Here is a 20,579-nt window from a genome sequence, read left to right as displayed (position 1 = left end):
GTTGTGGATTTTGTGAATTACCAAAATAGAGATGGAATTGAAATTATAAAAATTAAATTTGATGGTATTGAAGAAGTACAACAAATCAGTCGTTGTTCTGCTTGTTTTTTGCTAGTAAAAGATTTATATGTGCGCAGAAAACAGTTTCCTGTTTCTTTGGCACATGCAGTAACTATTCATAAATCTCAAGGTTTAAGTGTTGATAGTGCTTTGGTGAATATTGGAAATTCTGTGTTCAAGGAAGGTATGGCATATGTTGCTTTATCTCGAGTCAGAACTTTATCTGGATTGTACTTGATTGATTTTGATGAGACAAAGATTAATGCAGATCTAAATTGTGTAAAAGAACAAAATAGGTTAAGAAGAGAGTATGCTCCAAATTTATCTCAATATCCCGTGTTTGAAAAGCGTGTGGTAGGCCGAAAAAGAAGAAATGAGAAAAAATGTTGTGAAGTTGTAGCAAAAAGAAAAAAAGTAGATGAAACAGTAATTGTAAGCAGAAAGGAAATTGATTCAGTTAAAGATGTTGTTGGATTTCAATTTGAAAATAGTTCTGGTGTCAACTGCTATGCTAATGTAGTGGTTAATGTTGTTTTTTTTCTCCAAACTGTAAAATACCAGATTGCTGAAAATCATGATCAAACACTTTGTTGTTTATTAAATTATGTATTAGAGAAATGTAGCAGTGATAGAACAAAAATACAAAGTGTTTCTGAAATTCGAAAGGTTTTAGACATATGTTCTGGTCTAAATCAATTTTCACAGAATATTCAGCAAGATTGTCAGGAATTTCTAATGTATATGCTTGTTGTTTTGCAAGATGAAGGAGTAGATGTAGAAAATCTTTTTGGCCTTTCTTATAAATGGCAACATGACTGTGACAATTGCTCATTTTCAAGTAGTACTACAGTAGACACTGAAAGATTTATATATTTGACTTTACCAGATTGCAAATCAGTGTCTTTTAATAATCTAGTTAGAGCAGCAAATCAAAACATGGTCTGTAGTCAATGTAAATCTGAAATGCTATCAACTTTATTTTTAATAAGATATGGACAGTATGTTATTTTAATGTTCCAACGATGTAGACCTGATGGAACTAAATTGACAACATTAATTAAAAATGTTGTGGCTTCTCAATTATCAATTTCAGGAAGAACCTTTACAACTGCAGCAATTATTTACCATGATGGTCCTTCAACAACATCAGAACATTACACATGTTATTTAAAATGTCAAAAAGGTTGGAAGCTTTGTAATGATACTCAATTGACTTTCAAACAACGTTTGCCTTCTGACGCATTAAATTCTTACCTAGTGTTCTTACAACCGAAATTTTAGGGAAGGTAATTGGCCTATGAAGATTGCAGCGGTTAATATAACTTAGTTTGCTCTTCAAAATTACTTTCTGAATGAGAGTGATGAAGATAATAAAAAACATGTAGTTCTCATAGAGATAGTATATGTTTATCATATAGTGTGTGCTGTGAGTATTATAGAAAAGTAAGCTAGAGGTGGAAGTAAAACTCTTGTTTCATAATGTAAAAGATGTTGGAGCTTTTCCTTCAGAAAGTCGGGTAAATGAGACATTAAGAATACTCTGGACTAATTTCCATAGAAAAGGACTTTCCATATACTATTTGGCCTCGTGGAAGAGTGGATGGATCAAAAGTGAGTTTAGATATGGTTTTTAAAATTTTACATTATTTAAGAAATTATTCAATGGGTTTTTTAAACACAATCATTTTGATTGTGTTTTTTTTTTGCCCGCTGTTATATGATGAGTACTATTGAAGTCACTGTTTTAAGTGAAATTCAATATATTCTGAGAACAGCAAAAATAAACCATTTAACATGATGTTGAAATTATTATTAAATATATATTACTTTCCCATTCTCTTATGCTCACTCACCTATTTCCACCCTCTATCACTCCTCTTAACTCACCCTCACTGGCCTTTTTTCACTCTCCTCACCTCCCTTCCCATATTCTACTTTCCTCACTTATTCTTATTAACCACTCCTTCACTGCCCTTTCCCTCTCTCCCATTCACTACTTTCCAGCTGTCAGTCACTCTACTTCACTCCCCTTCCCGTTGTTTTCTTTCTTTGTTTCCTCAAAAATTCCCGTTCTCTCACTCACCTTATTACACTTCACTCACTCCTTCTCTCACTTCCTGTCCTCTCACATCCTCACTCCCTTTCCCTCACTCCCTGTCTCTTAGCTTCAGTCTTTCGATCCTGTTACTCTCTCACTCCTCTTCCATCACCCACACTCCCTTACTTATCTTACTTTGTCTCTTGTATTCTAAAATATATATTATAAATAATCTATTTTTTTTGTCTTTCACAGATATAAATTTTAATGGAAATATGATATTAAACTTACATTACTTATAAGGTAAGTTTCATGTACAATATTTATTTTCACTATACTGTATTCCATAACCTCACTACTCTTCTTTGATACTCCCACACCTCTGTTCCCTTATTGCGCTTGCCTCACTTATTCTGAATCCCCACATTTACTCTGTTTTTTCACTTTTTTCTCTTACACTCACCTTCTTTCAGGCCTTCTCTTTTATTTTATTTCCTCTCTCTTCTCTTACTTCATTGTTTTATTTTTTTCCCTTCTTTTACTCTCCTTAATCCACTTCACTTACTTCTTCTCTTTCTTTCTCTGTCTTCTTACTTCTACACTCCCCTTCCTCAATCTCTTTCTGGTGGCCTCATTCTCTCCATCCCCTTAGTCTCTCACTTCTCTTCTGTCACTCACACTGCCAATAACTCAGCTATACTCCAACACTCACCTTCTGTCAGACCTTCTCCTTTAGTTTGCTTCCTCTCTCTTTCCTTCCTTTGCTCCTTCACTCTTTTCTCTTCCCTTACTTTCTTATTTCACTGTACTAACTCCTTCTCTTACTCCTTCTGTCCTCTTATTTGTACACTCCCCTTCCCTCATTCTCTCTCTGTTAGCCTCATTCTCTCTGTCCTCTTAGTCTCTCACTCCTTTTCTATCACACTCACTCCCTATAACTCCATACTCCTACACTCACCTTCTTTCAGACCTTCTCCTTTACTTTCCTTCCTCTCTTTTCCCATCCTTCACTCCTTCCCTCTTTCCCTTCCCTTACTCCTCTTTCTGCAGTTCAGTAACTGCTTCTGTCAATCCCTCTGTCCTCTAACTTACTCACTCCCCTTTTCTCACTCTCTCCGTGTTACCCCCATTCTCTCCGTCCTCTTAGTCTCTCACTCCTCTTCTATCATGCTCACTCCCTATTACTGAGCCATACTCCCACACTCATCTTCTTTCAGACCTTCTCCTTTACTTTCCTTCCTCTCTCTTCCCATCCTTCGCTCTTTTACTGTTTTCCCTTCCCTTACTCTCCTTAATCCACTTCACTAATTCCTTGTCTTACTCCCTCTATCCTCTTACTTCTACACTCCCCTTACCTCATTCTCTCTCTGTTAGCCTCATTCTCTCCGTCTCTTTAGTCTCTCACCCCTCTTCTGTCACGCTCACTCCCTATAACTTAGTTATACTCACACACTCACCATCTTTCAATCCCCCTACTTCACTTCCCTTCCCCTCTCGTCCCTTTTTTGCTCCCTCACTCATTTTCCTTTCCTCTCTCACTAAAATTAGGACTGGGACGGCAGCAGTGGTTCGCTAATGCTCGAACAATGATCATAATACTTTGTTCCTCGTAACAAAGTAGGGCATCACAATGTTTGCATTTGATGGAGGCCTCATTAAAAACAGGCTGAATATTTGGGATCAGCTGCTCTGGTCGCCCCCTCACCGATGCAGTTGTTCCTCCAGTTGAAGTAGAGGCACCATCTCTTGGAGCCTCTCGTGCCAGAGCCCTGACACTCTCCCGGGCATAGTTCTTGGGGTGCCTCCTCTGGACGTGCCGAATCATAGTTGAAATACCAAAACTGTACTTCCTTCTGGGGTCTCCTCTGGAAAGTACAGTATGGCAGATCTTGCAATACACCTTTGGAGCATTACATTTCACTGTCTTCTGAAAGTACACAAAATGTCAGCGATAGTGTACATTAGAGAGAGACAATGAGAGAAAGAAGGCATGAGATGAAGAAAAGATGTGAAATGCACATTGGAGAAAATATAGTGGGAGAAGGGAAGTAACTGTGAGTAAACTTACTATGTAACACAGAAATGTTGCACTCCATACTATAAGTCTCACTTTATACCACAATCATTTTACTACTATCTCATAAATTACAAGTAGAATAATAAAAAATGTCTCAAACAATTTATAATTTCTAAATATAAATTTATTCTTCAGAATTTTCATAATTTAGAAGAACTTCTAACATTAACTGATCAGGAATCTCCTCATCAGAAGTCTCCATACATGAGTCCTGGAACTCAATATAGTTCAAACATTCGATTAATTCAGCATCCAAAATCTCATCATTAAAATCCCCCATTCCATCTCCTCTCAAAAAAGGTCTTCTTCATGGATAGTGTTATCAACAGGATCATTCAAGACCTCAATAAAACTCGTCTCAACAAAAGTCGCAGAAATTTCAAAATTAATATCAACGGTGTCCTCATTGAGATCCATATTCTTTTCATATTTCTTGCTGTAAATTGCAGGAAAAAAAATCACTTTAATTTATCGTTTTTAATAATAGATAATATAAAACTAGTTTTATCAAGTATTAAATTCCCCTTACAAATTAACAACTCACCTTTTAGAAAGCAGTAGAAGAGTTAGTACTGTGTAAATTTCACACCAGAAATAGAACACTAAAAATTCCTTACAAATGTACCTCAAAGAGTACTATCACAAAATGGCTGTGTTTCCCTCTCATTTTTCATGTATATTCATGTAGAAAACCAATGAAACTTCATCCACACAAATTCAAAACCAAAGAAACATTTTAATTGGTTCTAAATTTCAAAAGCTAATTGGGTCTTGGGTATCTGTAAACATTCTAAATGGTCTGCATAGTCCGCCATCTTGTGACTCTGAAGAACAGAGACACAAGAGGTGAAAAATAAAAGTGGAAAACGTTGATAGGGGGCCCGGTAGAGACACCCTGCCCCCCTTATGTTTTATCAGGGGGGCCTAGGAGGACTCCGAAGGGCAAAAAAAGTTTTCGTTTTTTTTTTTATTTCGCAGAGTAAGCTCAGGGTTTGCGCACATGGGCGCTTACGGGTACGCGTACCCTGAGCGCACCACGGGGAAAAACAGTGTAAAAAAGTAGAGTGAAAATACAGCTCCTTTTTGAGAATTGGAGGTAGTTCTGAAAATAACTTTTTTTTCTTGTTTTTTTTATTTTTTTTTTATACTTTTTTAGAACGATTTTATATTTTTTTTGTATTTTTTTCAGGGGAAAAACAAAAACAGGGATTCCAAAACTGCTCAACAGGAGCAAAAAAAATTTGAAAAATTAGGGACGGGGAGGGCAGCGGTGTTCCTGTCTCTTCATAGCAATGAGTTCAACGCTCTGCTCCCCATAACAGAGCAGTTCATCACAGTCCACGCATAGAAATGTTATGCCTGCAAAGACCGGCTGCACGTTAGGGACCTTTCTTCCACATGCTGTTCCCGAAGGTGTTGCTCCACCAGTGGAGGTGCTGCCACCATCTCTTGGTAAATTCCGTGCCTGGTCCCGACACTCTCCCTGGCAAAGTTATTTGGGTGTATTCTCTGGACATGCCTAATTAAAGTGGCATTTCCAAAGCTATATTTCCTATTAGGATTGCCTCTGGATAAAATAGTGCCACATATTTTGCAGGTTACCTTAGCAGCATTAACCTTTATTTTTCCATTAGGGATGGAAAATAATTTCCAAATAAAGTGGTCCTTTGTTTTGTGGTGAGGAGGGTCCTCAGGCAAAAAACCATAAGAATCACTGCTGGATGACTCCCTTGCAGCCATTGCTGGAGATCAGAAAACTTTGAGAAGCAGATAATGCACAGAACACCTCTTGCTCTCTCCAAGTACAAAGCAATAGTGAGAGAAATGGGTGGGTTTCTCAATATTTGAAAAAAAAAATGTTCTGAACCAATGAAAAGTGTTATTTTAAGGTCACATGTCTTGACGCGCTTACGCTGCGCGCACCGGAGCGCTTCCGGGGGCGCTTACGCGGCGCGAACGTAGGCGCTTCTGGGGGCGCTTACGCGGCACGCCTGAGTGATGGTTTGGTAGCTTTACAGAAATGCAAAATCATTTTCATTTCGTAAATCAAAAATACTGCTTTTATAAGTATGGTACTGAATGTCTTGCATTATTATTTACTTTTCATACATATTTTTTTTTATGAACGCAGAAATAGCGCTCGCGCTGCGCTCTCGGGAGAGCTTACCGGTGCGCGCATGCTGAGCGCCCCAAGTCAAAATGATACGGGTAAGCTTACCGGTGCGCGCACCTTAAACGCACCAGGAAAAAATGATAAAAAAATATACATTGAACAAATATATATATATTTTTTAAAATATAATTAATACTTATAAAAAACAGCTAATAAAAAAAAATCGTAGGTTACAAAGTCGATATACAAAGGAATTTGCTTTTTAAAAAAACAATGAAATTCACTGAAAAAAACAGGTTTCACAATCGTTATAGTTAGGAATTAGCTTTTAAAAAACCTTTGAAATTCACTAAAAAAACATAGGTTTCACAATCTTTATAGTTAGGAATTAGCATTTAAAAAACCTTTGAAATTCACTGAAAAAACCATAGGTTTCACACTCGTTATAGATAGGAATTAGCATTTAAAAAACCTTTCAAATTAACTGAAAAAACCATAGGTTTCACACCAGTTATAGTTAGCTGAACATTTTACTCATACAAAACCATTGAAATTCCCACGTTATAGTTAGTTGGACTCACTATAACTCGCGTGCCCGCAATCCACTGCATGGTCAGTGACATCACTGATGACATCACTGATGACATCACTGATGACATCTCAAATGACATCATTGATGACATCACTGATGACATCTCAAATGACATCACTGATGACATCATCTATGTGATAATATGATGCACCTCCTCACACTCTAATCTAAGCTTTGATACACCCAGTGTTAAATACAAACTACCATTCCGGAAACCATTGACACAGCAATACCAGTTACCACATAAGCACTCACTGATTTCTAGGTCTACACACACATCCACTCATTCACCCATACAATCACTCATACATACAGTCACTCATCAATAGAACACTATCATATCCACTCATACACCTATACAGACACTCACACGTTGACACTCATCCACAGAGTTACTCACACACCTAGTCAGTTATGCAAAGAATCAATCACACTCCCAATACCTCAACTACACAGTTATACACACTAAACCTTACGTATTCAAACATATACTAACACATACTTACTCTCTTTTAATAATAATAATAATAATACTGGATTTTATACAGCGCGAACAGCTACCTCACTAGGAGGTGTCCCGGCGCTTTTACAATCACTGATACAAGTACACATTGATCCATACAGTCACTTACTCAATCACAGGCTCTCAGGTATAGTCATTTATATATGCCAACTCTCACATGCACTGTGTTTTACATATGTACTTACTTGGACATGGAGCACTGAGATAGCTATTCACTCACCAACACACCCATGCAGACAGTCAACCACCCACACAGCTCTTTCCACATGCACTGTTGAACCCATATACCAAGTGAATCAACTGCTCACACATATATGCACAGAGTCACACACCTCCCAGCCACCCACACACACACTCACCCTCACATACAAATACTTAGGCAACCAATCAATAACCCATATAGCCACTCATATAGCTACTGATCAACACATGCAGCAGCTTACACAACAACAGACATAATGATGCACACATTCAGACAGTTTAGTCACTAACCCATGCATCCAGTAAGACACATTTAATCTCCCACTCATACAGTCAGTCACGCACCTACTAAATCCATTATCCAAACACTCATACACACACTCATTCTACAATATGTTAAACACATTTTTAATTTTTAATTTACAGGAACACACATTTACTGGATGATGTCATCAGTGATGTCATCAGTGATGTCATTTGAGATGTCATCAGTGATGTCATCAGTGATGTCACTGACCATGTCATGAATGATGTAATATGTGACATCATCAGCAGTGGATTGTGGGCACGCGAGTTATAGTGAGTCCAACTAACTATAACGTGGGAATTTCAATGGTTTTGTATGAGTAAAATGTTCAGCTAACTATAACTGGTGTGAAACCTATGGTTTTTTCACTGAATTTGAAAGGTTTTTTAAATGCTAATTCCTAACTATAACAAGTGTGAAACCTATGGTTTTTTCAGTGAATATGTGTATGTATATATATATATATATATATTACCTACTGGCGGTCGCCAGTAGGTATATATAGTTAGGATTTTTTCTCTATGGGTTTTTTGAAAATTCTATGTCTAATAACTTTGGCGTTTGTGGACGGAATTGGCTGAAATTTTCAGGAAAATGGCACATTTTGTTTCTGAGCAGCCCCTGAAAATTTTGGGGGGGTTCGTCAAGGGGGGGCCGAGAAAAAAGGGGGGTCCCAAAACGCATTTTTCCCATGTTAATTTCCATAGGGCGGTTGGCCTCACTTTTAGCCCGAACGGCTGAATGGATTTGCACGAAACTTGGCAAAATTGTAGGGACTGGTAGCCCGATGTGCCTTTTGTAGGTCTCAATATATGTGCTTCAGTGGATTTTGAGAAATTAATGTTCAAAAAAAGATATATATCTGTAACAGCGGACTGGGCAGCGCTCCGCTACGCGTACTTTTCGCGCAACGGAGCTTTGTGAAGCGAAGCTGATTGGTTCTCCGGCGTCTGTCAACATTCCAAACAGTCCGTAGCGGCCGCCATCTTGTCTCTCGGTAGGATCGAGAGACAAGAGGAGGCCAAAGCGAAGGGGCAAATGACCATAAGGGGGCATAGTACATTGTCGCTCACCCCCTAGGTTTGATGTGGAGGTTTTAAAAGGGCCCCGCGGGGCAAAAAAAAAATAAAAATAATAATAATCGAACAGCTGAATGGATTTGCACGAAACTTGGCAAAATTGTAGGGACTGGTAGCCCGATGTGCCTTTGCTAGATCTCAATATATGTGCTCCAGTGGATTTTGAGAAATTAACGTTCAAAAAAAGGTATATATCTGTAACAGCGCACCGCTTCGCGTACTTTTCGCGTTACGGAGCTTTGCGAAGCGAAGCTGATTGGCTCTCCGGTGTCTGTAAACATTCCAAACAGTCCGTAGCGGCCGCCATCTTGTCTCTCGGTAGGATCGAACAGCTGAATGGATTTGCACGAAACTTGGCAAAATTGTAGGGACTGGTAGCCCGATGTGCCTTTGCTAGGTCTCAATATATGTGCTTCAGTGCATTTTGAGAAATTAACGTTCAGAAACAAGATATATATCTGTAACAGCGCTCCGCTTCGCGGAGATAAAATTATATGTGTATTACCTAGCTGTTGCTAACACCAGTTAGCGACGGCTAGTAGAAGATAGCGACCATCCTCGGCCCCACTTTGCATGTGAGTGATATTTATCACTAATGACATGCAAAGTGGGCATGCCAAGATGTTAGCGACTGGAAACAGTCGCTAACATCGCTATCTCCTATTATCAACTTTTGGAAATATTCGAGATAAGGGCGAATATCTCCAAAAGCTACCACCTGCCCTGAGCAGTTCTTAGCCATGTTATCCAATGGGAGGTGGATAACATGGCTAAGAGCATTAGCTCGGTAATGCATGAATATCGCTGAGTTTTCAGCGATATTAATGCATTGCGGTCGTTTTTTATCGTATTTCCGATAAACCTTGATAATAGCAAGGTTTATCTGCGATAATTTCTGACGGTAAAAAAATCGTTGCTAAGCATCGTTAGGGATAAATATCGCTTAACTTTGGTAATATGCCCCAACGTCTGTTAACGTTCGATTCGAAGGAAATCAGGAAGTGTTGAAAAACATTGTCTGCGCCATCTTGTCTTTTTTCAAATGCCACACTTTTGTCGTGCACGGCAGCCATTTTAGATGCCTTGACCAGACCCACTCTGTGCACGCTGTCGATCCTTAGCATGGCTCCCCACCCTCGCAAGCATCTCCCCCAGGCAGTGGTCACCCCCGCTCTCTGTCTTATGCATGGGTAATAAACCTCCCCCATCTGCGCTGCTGTTCCCTGAGAATCACACCCTGTGCCCGCCCGACACCTCCCTTTCGCCCTATTCACTACCGCACCCTCTGACACTCCTTTTCCTCTGTGTCCGATTGTCCAGGCTGGTCCTAGGGTATCAGCTAGCCCTGCAGATGTAGTTTATGGACACAGCTGTAAAGAATCACCCCTCTTCAAAGGAGTTATAGTAGATCAAGGCCCACACTCGATGAGATCCGTCACAGCAGAAGCGTTGCTATTATCTGAAAACCATCCTGTATTGTGATTGGGGAGGGGACCGAGCCTGAAGCGGAAGATTCCAGGGATGACTGTTTGTACATCAAAGTTTTTACAATTATGTGTCACATTAAAAATATATAGCACTCCGACAAAGTAGTAAGATTATAAAACTTTAATAATTTATAAATATATACAAGAAAACAAAAATAGTAATAACATATAAACATTTTTAGGGAAAAACAACGAAGTAGCGGTCGGCTGTGCGAATAGTCCCAACGCAGCACAACGTCCAGATTTCCGGCGTGGGGCGTCGCGGGGGGTGGGTCATCAGTAGCAAACTGTTGTGCGAATAGTTCCAAGGCAGCAGAACGCGCCGAAATCTAGATGACACGAAAGTGATGTCTAGTAAGTTGCCACCCAGCAAATAACGGCATGGGGCGTCGCGGGGGGTGGGTCATCAGTAGCAAACTGTTGCGCGAATAGTTCCAAGGCAGCAGAACGATGGCACCAAGGTGATGTCCAGTAAGTTGCCGCACTGGTTTTGGTATCCTACAATGCTGCTCCGAATAACGGCGTGGAGCGCCCCGGGGGAGGAGGCGTGAACGGGCCTCTCCAGGTGGAGTGTCATCTGTTGTAGTGGGGCGCCCCTTTACCGTTTCAGTTGCCATTCCGTCCGTTTTTGGTCCACTGTGTCAAAAGCCGCAATTCAGCTGAGTTGCGCCCACTCTTGCGGTGCAGCGATAGGCGGCTGTCACAGGACTCTCAAAATGGCGGCAGGCTGTTTCCTTTTTGGGCCTGGTCCACTGAAATGGCCCTGGGACACCTTGGAAATCGAACGCTTGTCTGCTAGGTCTTGGACCCCATTCTCGAAAGCGTCCCCTCCGCCTTGAGAATTCATCAAAAGTTTTGGGGGCTCCGACTCCTGCAGGCTTCTGGTGGGGAGCGGCTGCCATGATTGCTCGCGGAATGACCACGACTGAGCTACGAGATGGTGGTGCTTTCATGCTGACGCCAGCTTCAGTCTGAAACATCCAGAAACAAGGTGGGGCTTTCATCGTTTGGGAAAAAAAAAAGTTTTCATCCTATGAAAAGTGTTGTTTTTAGGTCACATGATCATGCCTTCCATCATTAGGAAACCAAAAGTAAAATGAACCAATGAAAAGTTTTATAAACAAGTCACATGACCTGTTATGCGGCATAGGGTGTAAAATGCGGAGAAAATACGTTGGCACGTGAGGCGGCGTCAGTAGCGGACCGATGTGCGAATAGGCCGAAGGCAACACAACGCGCCAAGATCCGGATGGCACCGAGGTGGTGTCCAGCAAGTTGCAGCACTGGTGTGGCCATCCTACAATGCTGAAAGTCGGCGTGGGGCGCCCCGTTGGCCTGTGAGTTTGCGTCAGTAGCGGACCGATGTGCGAATAGGCCGAAGGCAGCACAACGCGCCAAGATCCGGATGGCACCGAGGTGGTGTCTAGTAAGTTGCCGCACTGGTGTGGCTATCCAACAATGCTGAAAGTCGGCGTGGGGCGCCCCGTTGGCCTGTGAGTTTGCGTCAGTAGCGGACCGATGTGCGAATAGGCCGAAGGCAGCACAACGCGCCAAGATCCGGATGGCACCGAGGTGGTGTCTAGTAAGTTGCCGCACTGGTGTGGCCATCCAACAATGCTGAAAGTCGGCGTGGGGCGCCCCGTTGGCCTGTGAGTTTGCGTCAGTAGCGGACCGATGTGCGAATAGGCCGAAGGCAGCACAACGCGCCAAGATCCGGATGGCACCGAGGTGGTGTCTAGTAAGTTGCCGCACTGGTGTGGCCATCCTACAATGCTGAAAGTCGGCGTGGGGCGCCCCGTTGGCCTGTGAGTTTGCGTCAGTAGCGGACCGATGTGCGAATAGGCCGAAGGCAGCACAACGCGCCAAGATCCGGATGGCACCGAGGTGGTGTCTAGTAAGTTGCCGCACTGGTGTGGCCATCCTACAATGCTGAAAGTCGGCGTGGGGCGCCCCGTTGGCCTGTGAGATGGCGTCAGTAGCGGACCGATGTGCGAATGGGGCCAAAGGCAGCGCAACAATATTTTCTGATTTGAAGACACCACAAGGCGCTGAGATGCCAAGATCCGGATGGCACCGAGGTGGTGTCTAGCAAGTTTTGGCACTGGTGTGGCCATCGAACAATGGTAAAAGTCGGCGTGGGGCGCCCTGTTGGCCTGTGAGATGGTGTCAGTAGCGGACTGATGTGTGAATGGGGCCAAAGGCAGCGCAACAATATTTTCTACTATATTTTCGGAGTAGAAGACACCACAAGGCGCTGAGATGCCAAGATCCGGATGGCACCGAGGTGATGTGTAAGTTGCGGACCGATGTGCGAATGGGGCCAAAGGCAGCTCAACAATATTTTCTGAAGAGAATACACCACAAGGCGCTGAGATGCCAAGATCCGGATGGCACCGAGGTGATGTCTAAGTTGCGGACCGATGTGCGAATGGGGCCAAAGGTAGCGTAACAAGATTTTCTGTATGGAAGATACCACTAGGCGTTGAGATGCCAAGATTCGGATGGCACCGAGGTGATGTCTAGCAAGTTGTGCCACTGGTGTGGCCATCGTACAATGGTAAAAGTCGGCGTGGGGCGCCCTATTGGCCTGTGAGATGGTGTCAGTAGCGGACTGATGTGCGAATGGGGCCAAAGGCAGCGCAACAATATTTTCTGACTGACACCACAAGGCGCTGAGATGCCAAGATCCGGATGGCATCGAGGTGATGTCTAAGTTGCGGACTGATGTGCGAATGGGGCCAAAGGCAGCGTAACAATATTTTCTGTATGGAAGATACCACTAGGCGTTGAGATGCCAAGATTCGGATGGCACCGAGGTGATGTCTAGCAAGTTGGTGTGGTCATCCTACAATGCTGAAACTCGGCGTGGGTCACCCCATTAGCCTGTGAGATGGCGTCAGTAGCGGACCGATGTGCGAATAGGCCGAAGGCAGCACAACGCGCCAAGATCCGGATGTCACCGTGGTGGTTACATAGTTGAGAGGCACTTCATCTGCAGTGGGGCGCCGAGATCCGGATGGCACCGAGGTGATGTCTAGCAAGTTGCTGTACTTGTGTGGTCATCCTACAATGCTGAAACTCGGCGTGGGTCGCCCCATTAGCCTGTGAGATGGCTGTTCTTTGGATTTGGGCCTGGTCCACTAAAATGGCCCTGGGACACCTTAGAACTCGGACGCTCGATTTTTTTTTCCTTTCCTGTACATGCAAAAAAAGGTAAATGCCCGGTATGTTACACGCTTCATCTGCCACGATGAACTCTCCAGAGGAACCGAAAAAAAATATAGTTGTGGTAACTATACCATGCATCGTCATATGGAGAGGTGGCACCAATTAATTATAGTGCTGCATAAAAGAGAGATTTGGAGGAGAACCCCTGACCTGCTAGTACATTCATCAAAGAAGTGGCACTGAGAGCTTCAGAGGCAAGGGAAACGGTCCCAAATATTTAGAAGAACTTTGGAAAGATTAAAATGACATGTTTAGATTGTGGTAAATTAATTTCATGTGGGCAGATGAGTGTTACTCTAATAAATACAGCATATGAACATCATCATAGTCGATGGTTGGTAGAGACATTTTGACTATATCCTGGACCTGCCCGTCCTCGCCCAAAATGGCGCCGGAATAAATGGGACTCGTAACTCCTTGTTGTGTACTGGTTGCAGAACCTTGAAATCACGAGATACGTATGCAGTTTTGAAGCACATGGCGGGCGGGGACGAGAATTGATTGAATATTTCGACATCCCTATTGATATTAAGTTCTGATGTGTTATTGATTACTGTACTGTTGAAAATTCGAATTAACGTCACCCATGGTACTTGCCCGCAAATGTATATCTAGATAATTTTATTGTAACTGGCCCTGTCGTATTTTAATTATAAAATGTACGTCCACCGATTCCGTAACTGTTAGACACCTTAGTTTTTGCAACCTAATGGCCCGCCCGTTACGTTCCTCTACAGTGTAAATGTCTATTCATCATATACGATTACAGTTTGCTCCGTGGCAGGCCCACGTGGTTATAGGCTCGTATTTGTATAATGAAATTTTCACAATAAAGGTTTTTAAAAGAAAACATGGTAGTAGTGTATACATTGGTAAAGTTTTTAATAATAGTCACTGTTTTAGAATCATTAAAAGGCAAGTGAAATAAAGCAGACCGATTACATGAAGGGTAAAAGGTATAATACGAAGGAACGCAGTAAAGATAAATGGTCAAGGGCTGTTGTGTTTTCTATTCCTGCAACATAAAGTGATCGATAAGAATCTCATATTCAGGCGTATCGGCGACTAAGACAGCAGGTCGACCCTCTTTTGCTCAACGGCTCCGTCATGGGACGAAGAAACGCTCTTTTTCTCGAAAAAAGAATATATTTTACTTGCAGGACAGTTGTAAAATTTCCGGGAAAGTACATTAGCCTGGAACATTATAACATATATTTAAGAGAAAATAATGTTCGGAAGTAATTAAAAGCGTAATTTTTAGGTGATATGACCAAGGCTTTCATCATTAGAATAAGAAAAGTAAAATGAACCAATGAAAAGTTTTATTAACAAGTCACATGACTTGTTATGCTTACGTTACGCGCTGCGCGCCCCGGATGACTTCCGGATGCGCTAACGCGGCGCGTCATATGACGCATTACGCGACAACGCAGGTCCAGAATATAGTCAAAATGTCTCCACCAACCAGCGGTCGAAACACAACCCCTTTCAGCAGGCTAAATAGTTCTGTTAAATGACAACAGAAGGGACAGGCAACAAGAACCATCAGTCAAAGAGGGGAGGGCTAGTTCTTCTCTACCGGGTTACATTAGGGCGCTACCGGAACTGATCGAATTGGTAGTCTACAGTGTTTCTGGATGTTTCAGACCGAAGCTGGGGTTAGCATGAGAGCAGCACCATTTCGTAGCTCCGTTGTGGCCATTCCGCAACCAATCATGGCAGCCGCTCTTTATCGTTATTTTGGGCGGGGTGGGTGGCGGAGCCGAGCTGTTTTGCAGCCATCATTGTGTGGAGTTCAGTTCATCTCACTAGTTTTGTATTTGTCATGAGGGGTTGTTCCTAATGTTTCTATTTTAGCGAGGTCAAAAAGAGATCCCATTAGTGGCCTACTGATTTTGCTCGATTCCTTTTCTTTTTTTTTACACGATTTTTCGTTATCTGCAAAGACTAAACAGAGTATTGCGACTCTGTGTTTGTTTGTAAATAGAGAATGAACCAAAGAGAACTAATTCTAAAACAGTAAATACTTGGATAACAATCAATCAAATGGAGAGAGAAGCAGGCACGACGGATTACAACGGGGGCAAAGGCCTGCGTTAACTACCTTTCACTATCTGCAAAGAGAGAGTACTCCTAATAGAAATGAGGGGGGGGGCACCATTCAAAGCAGATCAGTGTGCATAAAAACGAAAATGTTTTCACTTACCACGTACTTGACATTCGACAGCTTATGATATTTGCTATTAAAAAACCATTGAAATTCACTGAAAAAACCATAGGTTATAGACCATATATAGTTAGGAATTAGCATTTACAAAACCTTGAAAATTCACTGAAAAAACCATAGGTTATAGACCATATATAGTTAGGAATTAGCATTTAAAAAACCTTATTTTACTCACACAAAACCATTGAAATTCCATATATAGTTAGTTGCACTAACTATATATCGCGCACCCGCAATCCACTGCTGATCATGTCACATATTACATCATTCATGACATGGTCAGTGACATCACTGATGACATCACTGATGACATCTCAAATGACATCACTGATGACATCACTGATGACATCTCATTTGACATCAATGACCACATCACTGATGATATCATTCATGTGACAATACAATGCATCTCCTCACATTTTAATATAACCTCTGTTTCACCCAGTGTTAAATACAGAGTATAATTTTTGAAACCATTGACACACCAATACTAGTTACTACATACGTACTCACTGATTCCTACGTCTACACACACATTCACTCATTCACCCATACAATCATTCATACATACAATCACTCATCTTTACAACACTATCATATGCACTCATACACCTATACAGACACTCACACTCTGCCACTCATCCATGGAGTTACTCACACACCTAGTCAGTCCTGTAAAGAATCAATCACACTTCCATTTTCTTGTCTATACAGTTAAACATAGAGCACCTTACATTTTCAAACATATAGTAACACATACTTACTTTCTTATACAATCATTGATACAAGTACACATTGATCTGCACAGAGTCACACACCTCCCAGCCAGCCACACACACACTCAGTCTCCCATACAAATACTTGGACAATCAATCAATAACCCATATAGTTAATCATATAGCTACTGATCAACACATGCAGTAGTTTACAGAACAACAGACATAATGATGCACAAATTAAGACAGTTTAGTCACTAACCCATGCACTCAGTGAGACACATTTAATCACTCACTCATACATTCAGTCATGCACCTACTAAATCCTTCGTCCAGACAGTTATACATCTACTCATTCTTCAATATCTAAAACATATTTAAACTTTACAGAAACACACAGTCACTGGATGATGTCATCAGTGATGTCATTTGAGATGTCATCAGTGATGTCATCAGTGATGTCACTGACCATGTCATGAATGATGTAATATGTGACATGATCAGCAGTGGATTGCGGGTGCGCGATATATAGTTAGTGCAACTAACTATATATGGAATTTCAATGGTTTTGTGTGAGTAAAATAAGGTTTTTTAAATGCTAATTCCTAACTATATATGGTCTATAACCTATAGTTTTTTCAGTGATATATATATATATATATATATATATATATATATATATACACACACATATATATATATATATTCACTGAAAAAACCATAGGTTATAGACCATATATAGTTAGGAATTAGCATTTACAAAACCTTGAAAATTCACTGAAAAAACCATAGGTTATAGACCATATATAGTTAGGAATTAGCATTTACAAAACCTTGAAAATTCACTGCAAAAACCATAGGTTAGAGACCATATATAGTTAGCTGGACATTTTATTGACATAAAACCAATGAAATTCCATATATAGTTAGTTGCACTAACTATATATCGCGCACCCGCAATCCACTGCTGATGATGTCACATATTACATCATTCATGACATGGTCAGTGACATCACTGATGACATCACTGATGGCATCTCAAATGACATCACTGATGACATCATCCAGTGACTGTGTGTTTCTGAAAAGTTTAAATATGTTTTACATATTGAAGAATGAGTAGATGTAGAAGTGTCTGGATGAAGGATTTAGTAGGTGCGTGACTGACTGTATGAGTGAGTGATTAAATGTGTCTCACTGAGTGCATGGGTTAGTGACTAAACTGTCTTAATTTGTGCATCATTATGTCTGTTGTTCTGTAAACTGCTGCATGTGTTGATCAGTAGCTATATGAGTAACTATATGGGTTATTGATTGATTGCCCAAGTATTTGTATGGGAGACTGAGTGTGTGTGTGGCTAGCTGGGAGGTGTGTGACTCTGTGCAGATCAATCTGTACTTGTATCAATGATTGTATAAGAAGGTAAGTATGTGTTAGTATATGTTTGAAAATGTAAGGTGCTCTATGTTTAACTGTATAGACAAGAAAATGGAAGTGTCATTGATTCTTTACAGGACTGACTAGGTGTGTGAGTAACTCCATGGATGAGTGGCAGACTGTGAGTGTCTGTATAGGTGTATGAGTGCATATGATACTGTTGTAAAGATGAGTGATTGTATGTATGAATGATTGTATGGGTGAATGAGTGAAGGTGTGTGTAGACGTAGCAATCAGTGAGTGCGTATGTAGTAACTAGTATTGGTGTGTCAATGGTTTCAAAAATTATACTCTCTTTTTAACACTGGGTGAAACAGAGGTTATATTAAAATGTGAGGAGATGCATTGTATTGTCACATGAATGATATCATCAGTGATGTGGTCATTGATGTCAAATGAGATGTCATCAGTGATGTCATCAGTGATGTCATTTGAGATGTCATCAGTGATGTCATCAGTGATGTCACTGACCATGTCATGAATGATGTAATATGTGACATCATCAGCAGTGGATTGCGGGTGCGCGATATATAGTTAGTGCAACTAACTATATATGGAATTTCATTGGTTTTATGTCAATAAAATGTCCAGCTAACTATATATGGTCTCTAACCTATGGTTTTTGCAGTGAATTTTCAAGGTTTTGTAAATGCTAATTCCTAACTATATATGGTCTATAACCTATGGTTTTTTCAGTGAATTTTCAAGGTTTTGTAAATGCTAATTCCTAACTATATATGGTCTATAACCTATGGTTTTTTCAGTGAATTTCAATGGTTTTTTAATAGCAAATATCATAAGCTGTCGAATGTCAAGTACGTGGTAAGTAAAAACATTTTCGTGTTTATGCACACTGATCTGCTTTGAATGCTGCCCCCCACCCCTCATTTCTATTAGGAGTACTCTCTCTTTGCAGATAGTGAAGGGTAGTTAACGCAGCCCTTTGCCCCCTTTGTAATCCGTCGTGCCTGCTTCTCTCTCCATTTGATTGATTGTTCTCTTTGGTTCATTCTCTATTTACAAACAAGCACAGAGTCGCAATACTCTGTTTAGTCTTTGCAGATAGCGAAAAATCGTGTAAAAAAACAAAAGGAATCGAGCAAAATCAGTAGGCCACTAATGGGATCTCTTTTTGACCTCGCTAAAATAGAAACATTAGGAACAACCTGTTGAAAATAGCAATGCGTATGTACATAAGCGGCGTTCATTTGTGTTCACAGTACCCCTTGTTGATTGTTTGAATCGAGCATTGAATTGTTCGAAGTTGGTTCTCTTAAGGATCTTCTCTGCCTGCAAACGAGGAAGAATAGGAATATTCTCTCTCCCTTTGCAGATAGTGAAGGGTAGGTAACGCAAGCCTTTAACACGTCGTACCTATTTCATTCCTCATTGATTGATTGATTGTCCGAACATTGACTGTTTGGGAATTAGTTCTTTTTGGAGGTATTCCCTGTTTGCAAATAAACGTAGGAAAATCTTTGCAAGTAGTGAAAGGGTACGTAATGCGGACCTTTCTCCCCCGTTGTAATCTGTCATGCCTATCTACTCCCCACTGATTGATGCACCTGTTTCACCCGGACCATTTACTAGAGATACGTCATCTGGCCCGACCAGAGAGCACCCCTAGTGAAAAGGACATATGCAATAATAACGAAGTGATCACTGTATCCTGTTAACAGAAACTTTAGCATGAAACAACCTGGAAAGAAAAGAATAGGAAAACGAAAATCAGTAGGCCACTGATGAACATGAACTTTTATTAAACAACGAACAAAGAAACGATAACATAACGTAATGATAAAACCTATTAATGTCCTAGAAACAAGAAAACGTTAAAATATGCCAGTGGTGAGAGACCAGAAAAACAGTAAGAGAAACCAAATCACCCCTCGCTGTCCCACCGCCTGCCACGCCAAAAAAATCGATAGACTAGGGAAAATGCAAGTCAGTAGAACATCCGCCCCCACTCTGGAAACTTTCAAGGTGGGGCAGGGTTGCGGCTACGCCCAGCCGGGAGCAGCCCATATAAGGCAAGTCCTGCTGCCACGCCTCGGCCAGGAGATCCTAACGTAGGGTGTAGCCGGAGGAGAGGCCGAGGCCAGCGGGACCCGGCCAGGGGATTGCCTTTACAACGCTGAACAGTTGCAGGGGGGGGGAATGTCTCCTCGACCCTCCCCTCTCTCTCCCAGTCCGGCCGCGGTGGCCCTTGAGAGTTGCAGGTACTCCCGCCACATGCTCTTCCGGTCCGGCCACCAACGTTCAGGGGGCCGAGGCCGACGGGATCCGGCTGCAGCCGATAAACCAAGAAACCCGTTCATGGGGCCAGAGCCAGGGGCGTCCGGCCGACATCTACCGGAAGCCCGGCCCGAAGACGGACGGGACACTTCTTCTTTCTTGAATAATGGCTGCGACAACACTGGGGGGGATGTCTTGCACATGCCTCCGACCCCCCCCCTCGTCCTCATCGCCTGGTCCGGCCATAACAAATCTCAA

Source organism: Lissotriton helveticus, chromosome 8 (genome assembly GCF_964261635.1).
Source record: "Lissotriton helveticus chromosome 8, aLisHel1.1, whole genome shotgun sequence".
In the NCBI taxonomy this organism is placed as follows: Eukaryota; Metazoa; Chordata; class Amphibia; order Caudata; family Salamandridae; genus Lissotriton; species Lissotriton helveticus.
The sequence above is the reverse complement of the archived record's forward strand: the minus strand, read 5'-3'. Positions refer to the sequence as shown.